We start from the raw sequence: 9328 nt of genomic DNA, 5'->3' as shown, positions 1-9328 counted from the left end.
AGGGGGAGAGTTAGTGATGGGGGGGGTAACGGGACACGCAGGGCCCGGGGGGAGGGTTAGTGATGGGGGGGGTGACGGGACACGCAGGGGCCCGGGAGGGGGGTAGTGGTGGGGGGGGTGACGGGACACGCAGGGCCCGGGGGGGGTTGGTTAGTGATGGGTGGCGGGTAATGGGACTCGCAGGGGCCCGGGGCGACGCGGGACCCCAGGGCGATGAGCCGGCCGCGGGGCGAAGGCAGTCGGGGTGAGGCCGGGCTCGGCGGGCCGAGCAAGCGGGGCTCGCTGCCCTCTCGCTCCCCGCGGCCGGGCGGGGGAGCAGGCCCGAGGGGCCGGGGAGATGCGGGGGGCAGGCCGGGGATGCCGGTCCAGGCCCCCGGGGATCAGCGGGCGGAGGGCAGCGCCGCGTCCCTGCCCCTGGCGGCTCGGCAGAACCAGGCCTCGGGGCCGCTCCCCTCACGGGGCGGCTCCTTCCCTCCGCTTCAGCCCCGCTCGCTCCATCCTCCGAGGGGCCCCGCGCCCCCTCCGCGAGCCTGTTCCTGCGGCTGGGCCCCGCGCCGGCTCGCCTCCCGCTGGCTCTCCGCGGCCGACGAGCGCCGCCCGAGCCCGGCCGCCCCCGCCGGCTTCAACCGCCACCGGAGCGCCCGAGCCGCCACCGCCGCGACAAATAATCCCCGCCGGCGGCTGCAAGCGGAGCGGAGGCACACGGCTCTGGGTGTGAAAGTGAATCGCCGGCGGAGGAATCCCAAGCCCCGAAAGGGAGGGAGGAGGCCGGAACTCACTCCCCCCTCCCCACTCACTCACTCTCGGCCCAACCTGACGCCACGCCCCGCCCTCTTTCCCCACCTCCGCCCACTGACTGGCCGAGTCGGCCCGGCCTCGATTGGCTCCTCCCTCCCGGCTCCCAACCTCCCGAGGGCGGGGGCCGCTCCCTCGGAAGGCCGGGCTGTCAATCATGCGTCGTAGTCCCGCCCACCGCTGGAGGATTGGCCACGAGCGACAGGGGCGGGGCGAAGTAGGCGGGGACGGCACATGGCTGCTCTTTTGACTTCCCGGCACGTGCAGCCTGGGAGCGGCGCGGGGCCAGGCTGGCTCCGGGGGCAGGAATTGGGGCTTGCGGAAGGCAGCCCGGTCTGGATCCCTCCCTCAGGCGAGAGGCTGCCCCGCTGCAGAGGGGCCTGGCTCTGGGCTGGCGCTGCACAGCCGCGGGCCGGCTGGGGAGCTGGGAGCCTGTGGCTTCCCACATGTGTCTGTCCCCCTTCAATACAGTCTAATGAACCAGGGCTACTGCTGCGTCCAAGGCAAATCCCGTACCATGCACCAGCTGCTCAGCATAGCTGCAAGAGTGGAGTTTTATGGCATGGAGCTGTTCGATAGTAATGTTGTCTTTTTAATCTAGTGTCACATGGCCCTGCTGTACATCATCTCCCAAGATAATGCCTCCTTTTCTTTCTTCGCTTTTTGAAGGGAGTCTTTTCTTATTGTCAGTTCCTTTGAAAAAGCCCCTTTCTTACATTTCCTTATCTCCTGAACAGTGGAGTAGATGGTGTCTTTCCGTTTCAATATTTTCTGTGGCATATGGATTGGGAAGTCATTCCCGGGTTTCTAACGTGTCTTATCTCCTCTTATTTCTGACAAAGGGGCCATCCAGCAGGGTGGGCAATAGTGTGGTTCTGCAAAGGAGTTGGAGGGTATGGTTAGGGGGCACCATTTCTTTGTGGTTGCCGGCATGCTTCATTTGTTTTAGAGAGCAAGGTATGGAGAAATATACAAAGTTCCAAGCATATATGGAACAGGTGAGATCAGAAAAATGGCAAGGCATGAGCTCGTAAGTGAAATAAAGCTACTGCCACTAATGTTAACCTTGACAACATCTCTATCAGATCAGCCAGTTCTCCATGGTCAAGGACATTTTGGCATTTGAGTCTGGGGTGTCTTTAAATGTAGTGTGAAAACATAACTGACAATGAAGCCCTCGTACAGTGATAATTTATCCCCCCTTCCCTCCACAAACAACTTCACTCTGAACTGCAGTTCCCTGTAATGGTGACTTAAATGTGTACGTTACAAATTTTGAAACAATTTGAGATTTCAGTGCTGGATTTACCTATGGGTTTTATGGACAACATCCAGCAGACAAGAGAGACAGATGATATTTTGATAACGCTTTTCCATGTGGCTTAATCATGTGTTTTGTGATGTGATCAATTAGGTAAGGATAGGGGTGGTGATGCACATTTTATTTTTTATTTTTTTTAAACTTCTTGCCCTCAGTGGAGCAGGCCAGGAACCAGCATCTTTATTCTTGGCCCAAGGTAAGAGTAAGGGTTTTCCATCACTGATTCTTATAGATTATGATCTCCTTGGATCAGGGACCATGTCTTTATTTGTATCTTAATGGAAGAGTAAGAACATAAGAACTGCCATACTGGGTCACACCAGTGGTCCATCTAGCTCCGTATTCTGTCTTCTGACATGGCCAATGCCAGGTGCTTCAGAGGGAAGGAACAGAACAGGCAATCATGAAGTGATCCATCCCCAGTCATCCACTCCCAACTTCTGACAATCAGAAGCTAGGGACACTCAGAGCATGGGGTTGCATCCCTAACCATCTTAGCTAATAGCTTTTGATTGGACCTATCCTCCATCAACTTACCTAGTTCTGAAGGCAAGCACAGTATTAGCACTTCACAAATACTAAACAAGGATAACAATTGTTCCTCACTATAAACAGTTTGTTATATCTTGAGTTCATCACGTGTGAGTTCCGTGGTATGTGTGCATGGAACCAGACAAAAGCCCCTTCCTCTTACATGGGTTTGTGTACTCTCACATACTGACAAAGTAAGAATTAAACAGACTTATTCCTTTGGATTATGGTTTATTGGTAATTTCATTATACACAGTGCTAAGATTAATTGCTGCACAGTAGTTTGTAGCAGCACTGGTAATTTGTCATTTAAAAAAAATCCATTTAGAAGATTTTTATTTTATCAGCTGCATTTATTGAAATGGTCTCATCAAAGGTAGGCAGCAGGAGGAAGATTATTAAGGATACATAGTGTTATGTATAATACAGTTACATGGCATCGCTTTTATGGTGATGGGTCTGTGTCACTTTATAATTCTAACATTCCCCCCCACACGCACCCACCTTTGAGAGGATATTTGTGACTCCCATAGTCTCCCCTTCTGTCTATTCATTTCAGTGAGCCACAAGTTGAGGAAGGCAATATGCATTTCCTTCTGATGTCTTTCCAACTGCTAGCCATTGGGAGAGGAGCTCAGTAGAAAAGAGATAAAATGCCGTCTTCCCCTAGGAAGGTGTGTACTTCTTCTGTAGTGTTCCCAGCCCCTAGAACAAGGAGATGAGTACTTGCCCTTGGACCAACACACTTAAACCTTTTAAGCACCTAATAAGTGATGGAGAAAATCCTCGGGCCTGATCTAAAGTCACTAGCAGGAGGGTCTCAGCCGATTGAAGTCACTAAAACACAGGATTGGGGACTTCAATGGCAGAGTCCAGGGAAGGGTATTGCGGCCTGCAGCATGCAGGGGGTCAGACCACATGATCATAATGGTCCCTTCTGACCTTAAAGTCTATGAGTCTATGAGAGTCTTCTTTGACTTTAGGGCTTTGGATGAGGCCCTAAAAAACTAAAAGGAATTCTGTCGCAGCAGAGACATGGTACCAAGAATCCATGGCTGGCCTACGGGAAAATGCAAAGAACCACACGGAGAAGTATAAATCATAGTTATAACAGCTCATATTACAACTTGCACAAGAGAACAGGCGGCAGCTAAAGGTCACTCAGAGGAGCGAATGGTGTGTGTATGTATCGGGGGGAGGCGGTTTCTTTCTGAAAGCTGAGTTCTCTAGACTCCAAAACTATATTTTTCCAGACTGTCCTATTTCCTGCATTCTCTCTCTTGCCCAATGTTAATTATCTGGATGATGAGTGTGCATGTTTGGAAGGCACAGCTTGGATGGCTTTATCGGAATAGTCAATAAACAGTAACTAAACTAAAAGATAGTTCACTCTCATTTTGTTGTCCACAGACTCATAATCTGTTACTATATTTATATTAAAATAGCACCCGGAGCTCACAAGCAGGATTGAGGCCCCATGGTGCTTGGTGCTGTACAAACATATGAAAACATGGTCCTTATGACCCAGTACCAGTTCCTGCCAAGGCCCCAGTCCTCACTCTGCACTGACAAATGCATAGCTGGAAACCAGTTTGGCTCACCTGTGTGTTAGTATTGTTAAAATAGATACCTCAGACAAGTCATTGTGGACAAAAGACTTTGTTGATTGCTTGTCCCACACCCCTGAAAAGGGAATGTGCACAAGCCCTCCTCCCATCACAGCTTAAATGGGGGGAAGGGAATAAAACTGCCGTGATGGAGAAATTTCCCTATGTGGCTTTAACTCTGAGGGTGAAGATCCCTAAGCATAAGTAGGGGGTCCCCAGCTGTTTAGCTTGAGTTCATAGGCGCCAGCTTCCTCTTTATCCGGGGAGGTGCTCAACCCCCCCCTCTGCCCCAGGCCCCCCTCCACTCCACCTCTTCCTGCCCCCATTCTGCCCCAGGCCCCACCTCCACCCCTTCCCCAAAGCCCCCATCCCTTGCCCCGCCTCTTCCCTCCCCTGAACACACCCCATCGCCAGTCCTCCTCCTCCCCCTCCGCGCCTCCTGCACGCCGCAGAGCTGTTGGTGGATGGGAGGTGCTGGGGGGGTGGAGCTAGGCTGCTGGTAGGTGCTAAGCACCTGCTAATTTTTTTGTGTGAGTGCTTCAGCCCTGGAGCACTCACAGAGTAGGCACCTATGCTTGGGTTAGCCAGAAAGGACATATAGAGCTGGCATATTATAGCAGCTACTCATCTTTTCAAACCTTAGCCTGTATCTCATTTGTGCGCGTGTATGTTTACTTGCTTTAACCTTGTGAATAACTCTCATTTCTTTTTAGTTAATAAATCTTTAGATGGTTTATTATAGGATTGCTACAAGCATTGTCTTTGGTTTGAGATCTGAGGTCTAGTTGACTGGTCCTTTGGGACTGGAGTAATCTGAATATTGTGATTTTTGGTGTAAGGGACCATCTTTCACAAAGGCAGGCTTGCCTGGGTGGCAAGATAGAGTACCCAAGGGGATGATCTGTGGCTCCCTGTTAAGGCTGTTCTGCTGCTTCAGGAGTTCACACTTATTACTTGGTTGGTGAAATAGAAGTATCGAGAACACAACCAGTTTGGGGTTCATGCCCTGTTTCTTGACAGTTTGCCCTGAGGTTGGAACCCACCATCATGATCTACTCTAGACAGTGTAACAATCCCTGTCTTATAAAGCTTCCAGTCTGATTTCTGTACTACCTCCTTCTAGAGCCTATTAAACCATCTAGTCAAACCAAAGACTCCTTTTTCTTATAATATGTTAGGAAACTCATGGCTTCCATAAACATAGATTAACCTAATGGAATAACTTCTTCCGGGGATGAATTTGGGCCACAGTCATTGGCATTAAGGATGGTATTTTCAAAGGTGTCTGGGAGAAGTGGGGAGTTAGGTGTTGAATTCACATTGAATTTCAGTGGCATTTAGGCATTTAACTCCTTTAGGTTCCTTTAAAAAGACCAGCCGAAAAAAGAAGATGTTTCACTTGGAGACCCAGTACCAACATCTGTGGATCCAATTAGATGTAAGAGCCAATAATAGTTTAATTAGGGTACGTCTACACTACCCGCCGGATTGGCGGGCAGCAATCGATCCAGCTGGGGTCAATTTATCATGTCTAGTCTAGATGCGATAAATCGATCCCCAAATGCTCTCCCGTCAACTCCTGTATTCGACCGCCGCGAGAGGTGCAGGCGGAGTCGATGGGGGAGCGGTAGCAATCGACTCACCACAGTGAAGACACCATGGTAAGTCGATCTAAGAATGTCGATTTCAGCTATGTTATTCACGTAGCTGAAGTTGCGTAACTTAGATCGATTCCCCCCCCAGTGTAGACCAGGCTTAGAGTAGTATCTTTGTCATAGAACTTAGTGGTGAAGAGACTTTGTAGATCATCCAGTCCCAGCTCCCTATCAATGTAGGTATGTTCCCTACTGTAAATTTTTAGAGTTTTGTCCAGTCTATCCATGAAGTTTTGTACACTTCCCTTGTTAGGCTATTCCGCAGCCATCATCAGATGGTACACTGTGCAGGTATGTATCCTGGACCAAAAGTCTGGAATCTTTGGACCATTAAATTTGTTTTAAGCCTCATCATTTCTGCCTGGAATTTAGCATCCAAATTCTCTGCCTCAGAGCAAAATAACTTGCAAAGCATAGACAAAATTGTCACTGCCTCGATATAGGTTAGCTGGGACCACACATTAACACCACGGCACTACCCCCTTGAAACCAATTCCCTTTCATCTGACTGAATATTGTCTAAGGGAAGCATGAACATATTAGACATATATTAATAATTAAAGAAAGCCAGACAGTAGTTCAAATCTTTCACATGCTCAGCACAGCGTGAGACAATACATACTTTTGGGGGGATCTGTTTTACTTTGTGTGGCCTCACTTTCTTCCTGGATCGGCTGGCTCTTTTCGAGCTATTTGCTTTTCCTCCCTTCAACACAGGCTTCAGGGCCAGCTCCAGGCACCAGCCGAGCAAGCTCGTGCTTGGGGCGGCAGATTCTAAGGGGTGGCATTCCGTCCAATCCTAGGGCGGCACGGCCGCCCTTTTTTTTTTTTTTGGTTTGCCGCTCCGGCCGCCCTGTAGGGGGTGGCGGTGCAGAGGAGAGGAACGCCCTGCTGGGAGCGGGCTGTGCGCTCTGTCTGCCCCAGCTGGTGCCAGGTCTGCAGCAAGCCCAGCAGCCTGCATCCTTCCCTTCCCTGCCGACCTTCAATTCACCTGCAGGCAGGAGCTGCGTGGAGCCCTCCCCGCAGGCGGCGCAGCAGGAGGGGCCGAGTGGCGAGCGCCCCGGCTGAAGGAAGCCCTGGCCGTCCCCCTTCTCTCTCTCCCTCCCGCCTCCCCCCCACTAGCCAGGGCACGCACTCCGCTGCCTGGGGCACGTCTGCAGCGCAGGGAGTCCCGCTAGCCAGCGTGGCCGGGGGAGACAGCTACGAGCCGCCAAGTAAGTGGCACTGAAAGTTTGCACCCTGACTCCGGCCGCCCTCCACGTTTTTAATTTTTTTATTTTATTTTTTGCTTCGCCGCTCCAGCCGTCCTGCACGTATTTTGTTGTTGTTTTTTCCGCTTGGGGTGGCAAAAAAGCCAGAGCCGGCCGTGACAGGCTTATGTCACTGACACTGTTCTTATATGCTTTGCCCTGCTTCCCACCAAGTTTCCCTCACTGATTACTCCCCCTCATTAGTTTTGCTGTAGATGCTGTGCTCACCTTGATTCCATCTCTCTCCTGATGCCCAGTTCCGGTCACCCAATTCCAAATACACCTCTACCCCGCTGTAACGCGGCCTGATATAACATGAATTCGGATATAACGCGGTAAAGCAGCACTCCGGGGGGGGGGGGGGGGTGAGGCTGTGCACTCCGGCGGATCAAAGCAAGTTCGATATAACGTTTCACCTATAACACAGTAAGATTTTTTGGCTCCCGAGGACAGCGTTATATTGGGGTAGAGGTGTACCACTCCCAGTTGGCAGGGCCGGATTTCCAATTAGGCACATGCTCTAGAGGCACCTTACCTCTTTAAAACTGTGTGCAACACAAAGGTCGGCTGTAGGCGGGGGGGGGGGGGGGGGCTGAAGATGCTGTGCCTAGGGGCATGTAAGATGTAAATCAGGCCCTGCCAACTGACCACCTAACAGTGCATTACCCCAGGCCCCCAATTCCAGCCTGCCCTGATTCCCCGCTACCCAGTTCCAGCAGCCATTCCCAGCTGCCCAATCCTGACGGCTATGAAACCCTTTGATCCTAGCATTTTCCCCTCACACAAATCCTTCTTTGTATTCTATTCAAGTATGTTTAATAATAATTAAAATAGGCATCACTGTATGATCTAAGCTGTTAAAATGGCTGTAGAGAGGAGATTAATGTTATACTATGTTCGCCTCATTATGCATACATACACTGGTTATTTATTGTAGGACTGCTCATGGATGCTGGGCTGTTAAAAACAAATAACAAAAAAAGCTTTGAAGCACATGCCAAAAAATTAAAGGACTTTGCAAAAAAGTTAGGCCAAATATTGGGCCTCGAGTTGGGACAATGTCCCTTTAAGATTTAAAAAACTCCATTTGAGCCAGAGTTGATGTGGCAGAAGGAGTGGTTACAGCGTGTGCAGTTTTGCAATATAAAATACCAGGCTGAAGCTGAAAAGGCTAATTAACAATACTGTGTAATGTGTTGGGGTTTGAGTGCATGTGTGCTACTGCCCTCCAGTGGATGGACAATGTCAGACCTGCTCATGTCTTTAAACTTCTGGATTCCTCTTAATTTTCTTTAGTCAAATGTGTCATGCACAGAAGTGCTTCTCACTGGCAAAAGCAGCCTCAACACACAGCTCCATCTCATCCATCTCCCTCCTTGAGTCAGAGTGTTAACCCTAAACTCTCCCCCTCCCAGATTTCCTATGTTCCATTCTATATGCATCCGAAGAAGTGGGCTGTAGTCCACGAAAGCTTATGCTCTAATACATTTGTTAGTCTCTAAGGTGCCACAAGTACTCCTGTTCTTTATGTCAACAAAGTTCCTCATCCCCACTTCCTCAACCCTGCCCCGCTTCTCCTGAAATCATCTATTGCTTCTTGCCTTGACTATACTCTTCCTTTCTCTTTGTCCTGCTCAGAATGTCGCTTGCAGCTCGCCTTAGTGTAAAGAAACAGCCACATCAACACCAACTTCAAACACTTCCACGAGCTCCTTTTCTCAATACACTTTTCTCAGGATCCTCCATAACATTCATGGCCTTGCTCCAGCCTACCTATGAACCTCATCTATACCCTGCTCTGGCCTCCGTCCTTTAACACTGTGTCGACCTTCTCCTCTGCAGTTACTGCCGCCGGAAAAAGTCTTCCTCTATCTCATTGTCCCATCCAGTGTGTCGCAAATTTTCTTATGGTTTCAGCTCTGAATTTCTCTCTACTTCAGCGCCCCTTTATCAGTCTAACTCTGGGAAATATTTTAGGTGACACTATACGATAAGCGGTTGTTTTGTAAGTGTTCGTAGCACCCCTCTCCTCTTGTTGAGCTAGTGCAGCTGTTCTCTGAGTAGAGATGCCAGGTATTTTTGGAGTCAAAAGTTGCAAATTCCATGCCACATGTGTCTGGTTAGCTGACAGCTGTAATAGCTATGTGTGTGTATATGAACTTAGGCGGA

Source organism: Trachemys scripta, chromosome 13 (assembly GCF_013100865.1).
Source record: "Trachemys scripta elegans isolate TJP31775 chromosome 13, CAS_Tse_1.0, whole genome shotgun sequence".
Classification (NCBI taxonomy): Eukaryota; Metazoa; Chordata; order Testudines; family Emydidae; genus Trachemys; species Trachemys scripta.
Note: the sequence above shows the minus strand (reverse complement) of the source record.